At 46.9% G+C, this 12,171-nt stretch overlaps 1 protein-coding gene and 1 long non-coding RNA gene across 3 annotated transcripts in view; one reads left to right on the plus strand and one right to left on the minus strand.

Moving 5' to 3' along the window:
- IFT140 (intraflagellar transport 140) overlaps window positions 1–5,477 on the minus strand; it is a 1,792,511-nt gene extending 1,787,034 nt beyond the window's left edge. Inside the window, exon 1 of one of the 2 annotated variants that reach the window (XM_069210629.1) lies at window positions 5,421–5,477. The gene's annotated coding sequence lies outside the window, so the exon portion shown is untranslated. The remainder of the gene's footprint in view (window positions 1–5,420) is intronic. The other variant, XM_069210628.1, reaches the window with a different exon arrangement.
- Window positions 5,478–5,864: 387 nt separating this feature from the next.
- LOC138260766 (uncharacterized) overlaps window positions 5,865–12,171 on the plus strand; it is a 92,044-nt gene continuing 85,737 nt past the window's right edge. The window contains exon 1 of the long non-coding RNA XR_011198973.1: window positions 5,865–6,091. This is a non-coding gene — a long non-coding RNA (uncharacterized lncRNA). The remainder of the gene's footprint in view (window positions 6,092–12,171) is intronic.

A 12,171-nucleotide genomic window follows, 5' to 3' on the forward strand; every position in this document is an offset into this window, starting at 1 on the left:
GAGACTGTGGGGGTCATTCTGACCCCCGCCGGCGGCGGTAGCCGCCGGCCTGGCTGGGACCGCCAGAAGACCGTCCCGCGGTCAAAAGACCGCGGCGGTCATTCTGGGTTTCCCACTGGGCTGGCGGGCGACCGCCAAAAGGCCGCCCGCCAGCCCAGTGGGAAACACCCTTCCACGAGGAAGCCGGCTCCGAATGGAGCCGGCGGAGTGGAAGGTGTGCGACGGGTGCAGTGGCACCCGTCGCGAATTTCAGTGTCTGCAAAGCAGACACTGAAATTCAAAGTGGAGCCCTCTTACGGGGGCCCCTGCAGTGCCCATGCCGTTGGCATGGGCACTGCAGGGGCCCCCAGGGGCCCCACGACACCCCTCACCGCCATCCTGTTCCTGGCGGTCGGAACCGCCAGGAACAGGATGGCGGTGAGGGGGTCGGAATCCCCCATGGCGGCGCAGCAAGCTGCACCGCCATGGGGGATTCCCAGGGCAGCGGAAAACCGGCGGGACACCGCCGGTTTTCCTGTTCTGACCGCGGCCAAATCGCCGCGGCCAGAATGCCCTGCGGGGCACCGCCAGCCGGTTGGCGGTGCTCCCGCCGACCCAGGCCCCGCCGGGGTCGGAATCAGGCCCTGTGGCTTTGCACTCCCCAGGATGGTACAGTGGGCAACCCACCCACTGTAGAAACTTGAGAGACTGTGGCTTTGCACTCCCCAGGATGGTACAGTGGGCAACCCACCCACTGTAGAGACTTGAGAGACTGTGGCTTTGCACTCCCCAGGATGGTACAGTGGGCAACCCACCCACTGTAGAGACTTGAGAGACTGTGGCTTTGCACTCCCCAGGATTACTCAGTGGGCAACCCACCCACTGTAGAGACTTGAGAGACTGTGGCTTTGCACTCCCCAGGATGGTACAGTGGGCAACCCACCCACTGTACAGACTTGAGAGACTGTGGCTTTGCACTCCCCAGGATTGATCAGTGGGCAACCCACCCACTGTAGAGACTTGAGAGACTGTGGCTTTGCACTCCCCAGGATGGTACAGTGGGCAACCCACCCACTGTAGAGACTTGAGACACTGTGGCTTTGCACTCCCCAGGATTGATCAGTGGGCAACCCACCCACTGTAGTGACTTGAGAGACTGTGGCTTTGCACTCCCCAGGATGGTACAGTGGGCAACCCACCCACTGCAGAGACTTGAGAGACTGTGGCTTTGCACTCCCCAGGATTGATCAGTGGGCAACCACCCACTGTAGAGACTTGAGAGACTGTGGCTTTGCACTCCCCAGGATACATCAATGGGCATGGTGCCCCCTCGTGGATCTGGCGTCGTGCACTCATCCGGCTGAGGTGCCCCCCCTTCCCTTCCCCCTGAGGTGCCTGTTGTATTTCTTATTTCTATCTGATGCCCTTGCAGTGTTCTCTCCGTCATGTTCGGGTATCTTGTGTGGGCCTCGCCCATGCATTTTGGGCCCAGTTGTCCACGGACTATGAATGGTGCAAAACCTGGACTACTAATCATGGTGTATATTTTGTTTATAGTGTATGTATATATGTATATTTTTGCTTACTGAATTTTGATATATTACAATAGTTACTCTCATTTTCTTTTGTCTTTGCATTCTTCTGGGGGGTTTGGGGGGTGTTACTGTAATGTATAGATATGCATTGGTGTGTGTGTTGTAGTGGGTGAGGGTCGGGTGGGGGTTGGGGTGTTGAGTGTGTGTGTCCCTGTTTTTTGCCTCCCCCCTCCCCTATGTCGTAGGTACAGTACTCACCGTGGTCTTCGCCGCCGGTGTTGGTGCTCCTCGTAGAAGAGCAGGAAGACTAGCGCTGGGAGAATATGAAGTTCCGGCTCCATGCGGTCCTCCTTCCTCGTGGAGTGTGTAGAGGTGAGCGTTTTTTATTCGAAATGCCTGTTTCCGCTGTGTTTTTATCCGTGGTGAATCCGCCCCGGAAAAGGTGGCGGATTGGCCTGTCATAATAGTGTGGGCGGTACATTGTCTCCCGCCTGTCTGTTGGCGGTGACCGCCGCGCTGTTTGTCTGTACCACCGTGGCGGTCTGTGTGTTAAAGTGGCTGTCTTTGTTGGTGGTTTCCGCCACGGTCGTAATTGCAAACGTTTTACCGCCGGCCTGTTGGCGGTCTTACCGCCGCTTTAACACCGTCCGCCAGGGTTGTAATGACCACTTTGGTATCTTATATTTCCATCATGTCCAAATATAATCGTGTCTTGGTCCAATTCAAAAACATGCCGGCGAGCGTTTTGGTGAGACGTGACCCTATCCAGGGTCACCCACCTTCCTCAGGGCACCTATATATTTTACATGAGTAAAATGTCTTTCTCCCAGGAAAATAAAAAACAGCCTTCGGGCTTGTACCTAAAAAATTAAAACATCTATTGTGTCTATTGGCTGAAAAGACAAGATAGAGACAAAAATATAAAACACAAAAGAGGAAAGAAGAAAATAGCATAAACCCAAGAAGAAAACAAAAAAACAACATTAAAAAATGTAACATATAACATGCACAAAATATATCAGTGCATAGATATAACCTATTGAGTGTTTAAAGCCTAGCAAAGATCACACACCCTGACAAAAAGAATGTGATCCCTTAATTGTCGTGTCCAAGAAGAAAAGAAATGAATAAACGTGTATTTACATAACCGAGCTCATGTTAATGTGTAATAAGTTAACTGCTTCTAATACAAATGTTACCAGCAAATGTTACCTATTCTCCAACAGAATTATTGAATCTTTTATCCTGATGGTATGGAGTGAAGTACCTAGTCAGAATGTGAACAAGTTTGAAATGATGAAAGACATACAAGCATTTTTTAGGAAAATCAGGTTAAAAAAGTTCTCTCAGGATAGAAATGATATGGAGGATCGTAATGTGAGCATCTTCAGACCTCGATCTACTTTTACATCTAATCTCGACCAAGATGGTCCGGAAGTAGGGGTCTTTGAACAAGTAGTCTATGATAAGATTTAACAGGTATTGAAATTTGTTCCTGCCCCCATCCCAATCTCACACTAGAACAGAGGAAAGCCATGAGAGATTTACAACAGAATAAAAAAGTTGCTATTAAACCTTGTGATAAAGGAGGGGACATTGTAGTAATGGACACTGTACAATATAAACAGAAAATGAAGTTGATGCTTTCGATTCCAAAACACTATAAAAAAATAAAGAATAACCCCACAACCTCCATTGTGTCAGAAGTTAAGACACTATGCAATAGGGGTATATTGAATGGTGATATCATCAAAATGGAGGCAGAATTTTTGATGGTTAATAAACCCAAATGCCCAATCATCTATAAAGTCCCGAAAACTCATAAACAGGTGGACAATCCTCCTCTTAGACCTATTGTCTCTACCATAGGATCTGTTACAGAACCATTGTCTAAATATATTGATTCTTTTCTTAAACCTCTGATATTAAAGACACAGGACACATGATAACAAAATTGGAAGGATTAGAATTCAATCCAGATAGTGCTTTTTTGGTAACATTGGACATTGAAGCACTTTATACAAATATTCCCCAAGAGGCTGCCTATAAGGCAGTGCAACAGCTATTATTAGAGGAAACCACCAATGTCCCGGTAAATTTTATCCTAAATTGTCTCCAAATAGTATTGAAAGAGAACTACTTTGATTTTGATGAGGATATGTACTGACAGATTAAAGGAGTCAGCATGGGAGCTGCCTGTGCTCCTAGTGTAGCCAATACATATATGGGTGTATTTGAGACTAAACAATGAAATTGTTCTATTTTTTGAGAATGTCACCCAGTTGAGACGATATATTGATGATATTTTCTTCATTTGGGTGGGTGACTTGGACTGTCTTCACAAATTCATTGAATGGTTGAATCTATGTGATAGCAATTTAAAATTTACTGCACACATAGACAATCACAAAGTAGAATTCTTGGATATTCTTATTTTTGAAACAGAAAGACATCTCCAAGTAACCTTTTATACAAAACCCACGGCCAGAAACACACTGTTACATTTTCACAGTTATCATCCCAGCTGCCAACGACAGAGCATTCCGTTTAGTCAGTTTCTTAGGATTCGAAGGAACTGTAGTGACATCCAAGAATATGAGAGGAATGCCAAGGCAATGAAAGAGAAGTTCAGTCAGAGAGGCTACCCATATCGTGTAATACGGGAGGCATAGAAAAGAGCTAAGTATTATGATCAGAATGCTCTGCTTGGTACATCCCAGAAAAATCAAAGTGACGTACAAGCCAGGATGGTATGTGTTATTAGACACTCTAACATCATAACATCAACAACAAAATACAGGGGGTTATCAATCGCAACTGGAATATCTTGAATTCAAATGAAGAATCTATACCTCTACCCAGGCCAATGTTTGCTTATAAAAGGAATTGCAATCTGCGAGATAAACTGGTACAAGCGAGATTGAGAAATGACAACACATTTATACAAAAAAGCATTGTGGGTAACAATCCGGTTGCAGGCAATCACAAATGTGGGACGTGTCATGCATGTGCCCAAGCCCTGGTCTCTGACATCTTTCAATACAAAAAAAAAACGATGACTAACTGTCAGAGTTCCAATATCATATACTGTATTGTGTGCCCATGTCAATTGGGCTATGTTGGTGAGACAGGTAGACAATTTAGGATACGTTTCAGTGAGCACAAATAAGCGATTAAGAATAGTCGCCTTCAAGCTCCTCTAGTAGATCATTGTTTGAAAATGGGTCATCAATATGAACATCTCAGGTGGACTATACTAGAAAAAAATCAGAGAATCACAGGGAGATATTGATCGATACAGGAAAAAAAGAGAAGTATTTTGGATTTATTTCCTGGATGCAGTCAATCAAGGCCTAAATGAAAGGATTCCCTTGGAAAATGCCCTGCTCTAATCGCTTCTTGGTAAAGTTATTTACCAGATTAGATGCAACATCTTTTAAAACGATGAAACACAGTCATGATGGCATAAAAATATACAGTACACTATACATTATTTCCATCCAGAAGGACATAGCTATTTTTTAACATTGTTGAGTCTGTTTACTATTTAAGGTAATAAGAGAATGGCTCTATATTTGAGACATACAGACAGTATAATATGAAGGTGGAGCAGAGTTTTTGATTTAAAAAAAGGTAATTAGGTGCTCTCAATGCGTAAAACTACAAAGTTTAAGCTTGACTTTACAAAGAATGATCTGATCCAATAGCTATCTAGTGGCCAATGGGTAGATATCATGCATTTTGCAGATACATATAGGGGAAAAGAGAGAATAGGTTCCTGTGTTGGACTAATAAGGGTCACTATTTACTGTTTTTCGATCTCACATTTATATGTGATGTTGTGCCAGGTACACTTTATATTGGGACGATGTTGCCTTCGTCTTTATGATCTAAAGGTGACCGTACCTTACATAATTTCCTCTGTTCCCCCATATTTCGATCCTGCTTCCTGCCCTTTACAACCGGAAGGGTGTGGGTGGTAGCTTTTTTGCATTTGATGTTTTGACTACATCAAATCATGGGAATCCCCTGTAAGATGGCGACCGTATTGCGGGGTTGTTTCAGCAGCTTGTTGAGTTTGTCATCGACTTTCATAATCTTCGGGTTTCCTTAATAGGATATATGATATATGTGTCTGAGGAGATTGTATGTTGCAGAGGCCGGTGAATGTCTTGTGTTTTAGATTACAATTAATACATGTGCCAAACGATATGTGTGGTACTCGTTGTATTATTTACATCAAAAAATCTTTCCAAGATGGCGACCGCTGTGCGGGGCTATCTATGTAGTTGTTTAGTCTGTCTTCTATTTTTACTATTTTTAAGTTTTCCTCTATGGGTTATAGTGGATCGTGTGCTTCAAGAGTTCATACATGGCAGGTGTAGGTGATAATTGCATATTTAAGGCACTCGATTCTGTGTGGGCCTGTTTCTTTGCATGGCATACGTCGTATCATCCATAGATAACAACTTTGCGGCAGCAATGGATTTTGTGTTACGAGCTACAATATAATACAAGGAAGGTGACCAAAAGGACATTGCCCTTATAGTGTTACAATCCGGACGAACGTTTATGAGGTAACATTTTGGTAAAGTTTAATAATATATAGGGGAATGTGATTTGAAATATGGAGATTAGTCAAACATGTACACGATGCTCTGTTTCTTTGGCTTTCTTATAGGAGGCACATGTTTGGATGATCTATCATGTACTTCACTCCATACCATCAGGATAAAAGATTCAATAATTCTGTTGTGGAATAGGAAAAATTTGCTGGTAACATTTGTATTAGAAGCAGTTAACTTATGACACATAAACATGAGCTCGGTTATATAAATACACGTTTATTCATTTCTTCTCTTCTTGGATACGACAATAAGGGGATCACATTATTTTTGTCGTTGTTTCTGTGAAGGGTGTGTGATCTTTGCCAGGATTTTAACACTCACTAGGTTATATCTATGCACTGATATATTTTTTTTGCGTGTTATATGTTACATTTTTTAATGTCGTTTTTTGTTTTCTTCTTGGGTTTATGCTATTTTCTTCTTTCCTCTTTTGTGTTTTATATTTTTGTCTATATCTTGTCTTTTCAGCCAACAGACACAATAGATTTTTTTATTTTTTAGGTACAAGCCCAAAGGCTGATTATTATTTTCCTGGGAGAAATACATTTTACTCATGAAAAATCTATAGGTGCCCTAAGGAAGGTGGGTGACCCTGGATAGGGTCACGTCTCACCGAAATGCGCGTCGCCACGTTTTTTGAATTGGACCAAGACACGATTATATTTGGACATGATGGAAATATAAGATACCAAGGGGGTCATTACAACCTCCGCCCGCCAAGGTTGGACCGCCGGGTGGCCGCCAATGCGGCAGCACTCCTGCCGCGGCCATTAGGAGATCCCTGGTTTCCGCCCGCCGGCCCAGCGGGGATCACGGCTGCAACACAGGAGCCGGCTCCAAATGGAGCCGGCGGTGTTGCAGCTGTGCGACGGGTACAATTGCGCCAGTCTCGCTTTTCACTGTCTGCAGATTCAGATTTAATCTTACAATGACGGATACCAAAGAGTGAAATATTTTACTCTCTAGGCTCATTGAATAGTTAATTTAGACCAAGTATAGATTGAAGTTTTCTGATTAACGCGGGCTATCATTACTACAAGTATATTGATGGAAGAAGTGAATTATGTTATCTCACCCGCCATAACTGAATTCAGGACACATTAACAATACATTTCATAGGTTAATTTAGACTCTTTATAGTGTCTCAATATTTGACATTTATCAGACAGATAGAGAAGACAGGAGCCACACCGAGCTTTGGAGTGTTGGCGCACTACATTTTTGGAAGAACCTTGCAAGTAGACAATACGAAGAGCCTTATAATTTGTGGAATTTAGGATCCTTTCACATTTATAGCGAAGGCAAGTTGTACTCATTTATTACAATTGAGAAGAATCGAATGCATGACCACCTTGGGAGCACATTGGGAGAGCGGAGTGGGTGCCATACCTTTATGGATACAGCACGTGTGGCGGTTAAGACTAACCTTGACTTTTTGTGTTGAATTTATTTTGTGGATTATATGCTAATGATAGAACTGTGCACTACCCACCATTCTTTGCATTGATGTGGTTTTATTTTAATTTATTTTTTAAATAAATAAGTGATACACAGAAATGGATTAGTGTGGCAGAAATTATTGTGTGAAAATACTTTAACTCGCTCACTGGGGAGCACACTCGCACAATTTATACACTTATGTTATCAATTTTGGATATTATATGAGAATTAATTTCTGTTAATTACAGTCATTATGGAGTCAAAACGAGGATTGGCCGCATGGCGAAACACGTGTTGGCTGGGCTGAGTCGGACGAAATTGAAGAAATGATGCAATAACCACAAGAGAATTTGTTATTCATGAAACTACGGATAAGAACTTAATTTTTTACACGAGTGCCTTGGACAGTGTTGACTACATTTTTCCTTTTGGAATTTTGGGGGAGTAGGGTGTTTTCTTCCCTTCCAGAAGCACAGTGAGAATTTTCTGATGCCATAGAACACTTGGGTGTGACACTAGTGAGCGCCATTCCTTATTAAAAAACACCCAGCTGTGCTTGTTTAAATGAATGTAGCGCTATGAAGATGAGATAATGAACATGATTATCAGTGAATTACCAGTATCCCATTTTTGTGACATTAATGGAACATATAGGCCCGCCAAGTTGAAACCGCCGAGCAGCCGCCAATGCGGCTGCACTCCTGAGGGGTCTATTTGGAGATCCCTGCTGCGCCGGCAGGTGGTAACCTGGTTTCCAACCGCCGGCCCAGCGGGGATCTCAGCCGCAACACGGGAGCCGGCTCCAAATGGAGCTGGCGGTGTTGCGGCTGTGCGACGGGTGCAGTTGCACCCGTCGCGCTTTTTCTGCATGGGGCCGTGGCAGGGGTCCCCTGCAATGCCCATGCCAGTGGCAAGGGCAGTGCAGGGGCCCCGCGACTCCTCTTTCCGCCAGCCTTTTCATGGTGGTTCAAACCGCCATGAAAAGGCTAGTGGGAGGGGGACTCATAATCCCCTGGGCAGCACTGCAAGCAGCGCTGCCCTGGGGGATTTAAACCGCCGGGACAAAAGTGGCGGGAAACCGCCGGTCCCGGCAGTGCGACCGCGGGTCTTAATTCCCAGGGAAGCACCACCAGCCTGTTGGCGGTGCTTCCGACAAAACAGCCCTGGCGGTCAAAGACCGCCAGGGTTGTAATGAGGGCCATAATCCCTAAAGAGGTTGATTATGGAAACAGTCAATAGAACTCAATGACTGTTGGGAGAATGTGTGCAAAAAGCAGTCCCATAAATTCTCCCTCTTCAATTCATTACTTAGGATATTGCACTCTGGGATAGTAGCCTTTTTGAATTCAGAGTGTTGCTTAAAACATCTGGATTTCCTCAATCCTACTCATAATTTCCAGCACAGGATATTGCTTCCTCCTGTGCAGTATTGCCAGACCTAGCTCTCGGGAGACATCTGCAGACTGAAACGGTTAATATGAAAGGTGTGAGCCATTCTCAGAATGCCATATAATACAATTTATTTGTCACACACAAGTGTATTTCCGTTTTAGCACTGCATTATTGTTATGGTATAAACTTGGGGGCAATGTTAAACACAAGTGAAATAGACATTTAACTAAGGATAATATCCTTTGTTCTCAAAAAGGTCTACGAAATTGGTAGTGTAGAATTTACATTTGATAACCAGTAATGCACATAGTTCAGCTTCAAGTAGAACATGTTACACTCATTGAGGTAAAAATGGACATTAAGGGGGTCATTACAACCCTGGCGGATGGTGTTAAAGGTGCGGCAATACCGCAAACAGGCTGGCAGACAAAAAAAGGGAATTATGACCCTGGCGGAAACCGCCAACAAAGACAGCCACTTTAACACACCGCCCGCCACGGTGGTACAGACAAGCAGCGCGGCGGACACCGCCAACAGACAGGCGGAAGACAATGTACTGGCCACATTATTACAACCTACCAATCCGCCACCTTGACCGGGGCGGATTCACCCTGGATAAAAACACGGCGGAAACAGTTACTGCAATGGGAAAACGCTCTCCTCAACACATCCCACGAGGAACGAGGACTCCATGGAGCCCGAATTACACATTCTACCGGCCCTTGTATTCCTATTCATCTACGAAGACCAGCGCGGGCGAAGACAACGGTGAGTACTGCACCTATGACATAGGGGAGGGGGGAGGCAAAAGTTAGGGGGACACACACGAAACACCCCCACCCCCACCCTCGCATATTACAACACACACACCAATGCATGTACAAAAATCACAGTAACAACCCACAATCCCCCCGGAAGAATGCAAAGACAAAACAAAATCAGTTCAAACATTGTAACGTATCAATACACATGTGTCAAAAATATACAGATATATTATAAAATCAGTCAGAAATATATACATTACGAGAAGTAGTGCAGATATGCACATATCAATGTCTGTGCACCACTAGTCCAAAAATGCATGGGCGAGGCCCACAGTAGATACCTGTCCACAATCGGAGAGAACACTGCCGGGGCATCAGATAGAAATACTACAGGCACCTCAGGGGGAAGGGAAGGGGGGGCACCTCAGCCAGATGAGTGCAAAGCCAGATTCACGACGGGGCTCCATGCCCATTGATGTATCCTGGGGAGTGCAAAGCCACAGTCTCAAGTCTCTACAGTGGGTGGGTTGCCCACTGTACCATCTTGGGGAGTGCAAAGCCACAGTCTCTCAAGTCTCTACAGTGGGTGGGTTGCCCACTGGACCATCCTGGGGAGTGCAAAGCCACAGTCTCTCAAGTCTTTTCAGTGGGTGGTTTGCCCACTGTACCATCCTGGGGAGTGCAAAGCCACAGTCTCTCAAGTCTCTACAGTGGGTGGGTTGCCCACTGGACCATCCTGGGGAGTGCAAAGCCACAATTTCGCAAGTAGATGACAGCCGCCACTGGCTCTGGAGGGGGACTGGTGCCCAGACTGGATTAGTCTCCCTGTGAAAGTTCCTGTCCCGTCACTGTCCCAGCTGCATATGGGATAACGATGCTTGATGTGGCGGTCTTTTCATTCTTCCCCGGTGCATGCCCTGTTCAGCGGTGCTTTGCCATGGTGGTCCATGGACTGTTCAGCGGTGCTTTGCCATGGCGGTCCCTGGACTGTTCAGCGGTGCTTTGCCATGGCGGTCCCTGGACTGTTCAGCGGTGCTTTGACATGGCGGTCCCTGACTGTTCAGCGGTGCTTTGCCATGGCGGTCCCTGGACTGTTCAGCGGTGCTTTGCCATGGCGGTCCCTGGACTGTTCAGCGGTGCTTTGACATGGCGGTCCCTGGACTGTTCAGCGGTGCTTTGCCATGGCGGTTCTGGACTGTTCAGCGGTGCTTTGCCATGGCGGTCCCTGGACTGTTCAGCGGTGCTTTGCCATGGCGGTCCCTGGACTGTTCAGCGGTGCTTTGACATGGCGGTTCTGGACTGTTCAGCGGTGCTTTGCCATGGCGGTCCCTGGACTGTTCAGCTGTGCTTCGACATGGCGGTCTCTGGAACGGGCATTGGTGTGTGGCATGACGTTCCCTGGACTGGGCATTGGTGTGTGGCATGACGTTCCCTGGACTGGGCATTGGTGTGTGGCATGACATTCCCTGGACTGGGCATTGGTGTGTGGCATGACGTTCCCTCATAGCCCAGCGGGGCTGTGGCAGCCGGGGCCCTCCTGGGCACTGACTCTGGCGGTGGTCTCCTGACCAGTGACGATACTTGGGCCCTCCTGGGCACTGACTCTGGCGGTGGTCTCCTGACCAGTGACGATACTTGGGCCCTCCTGGGCAATGACTCTGGTGGTGGTCTCCTGACCAGTGACGATACTTGGGCCCTCCTGGTCACTGACTCCGGCGGTGGTCTCCTGACCAGTGACGATACTTGGGCCCTCCTGGGCAATGACTCTGGCGGTGGTCTCCTGACCAGTGACGATACTTGGGCCCTCCTGGGCAATGACTCTGGCGGTGGTCCCCTGACCAGTGACGATACTTGGGCCCTCCTGGGCACTGACTCCGGCGGTGGCGGTGGTCTCCTGACCAGTGACGATACTTGGGCCCTCCTGGGCAATGACTCTGGCGGTGGTCTCCGGACCAGTGACGACGGTGCTGGCGGTGGCGTCTCGACCGCCGGGAAGGATGCCGCCCTTCTCCGCCGTGATACTCACAACAGGCTGTGCAGACTTCCTCTGGCCCTTCCCCACCTTTGGAGGAGTCACAGCTGACTCTGCAATCCCCTTGGGACCCCTGTGAGTTGTTTTCCCTCCAGGAGTCTTCACAGGGTCCCGTCGGCCACTTTCCAACTTCAGAGCCTTTACAGGGGGTGGGCTGCCAGCGCCTTGGCTCCGGGTCGTACTGCCTGCCCTGGTGGCCGGTGCACTCCACACACCTTGAACAGGCACCACTGGTATTGGAGGCTTTTTGGCTGAGGCGCTACGACGGGACTGATGAATTGGAGGGGAGGGGGGTGGGGGCAAAAAGGTAAACTTTACAGAGGGACAGTTTCTGACGAACACTGGGATGGGTAGTTGGAGGGGGCCTGGGAGTGGAGGAAGAGGAGGTGGTTGTAGGAGGT

The sequence above is a fragment of the Pleurodeles waltl genome, chromosome 10, assembly GCF_031143425.1.
Source record: "Pleurodeles waltl isolate 20211129_DDA chromosome 10, aPleWal1.hap1.20221129, whole genome shotgun sequence".
Taxonomy (NCBI): Eukaryota; Metazoa; Chordata; class Amphibia; order Caudata; family Salamandridae; genus Pleurodeles; species Pleurodeles waltl.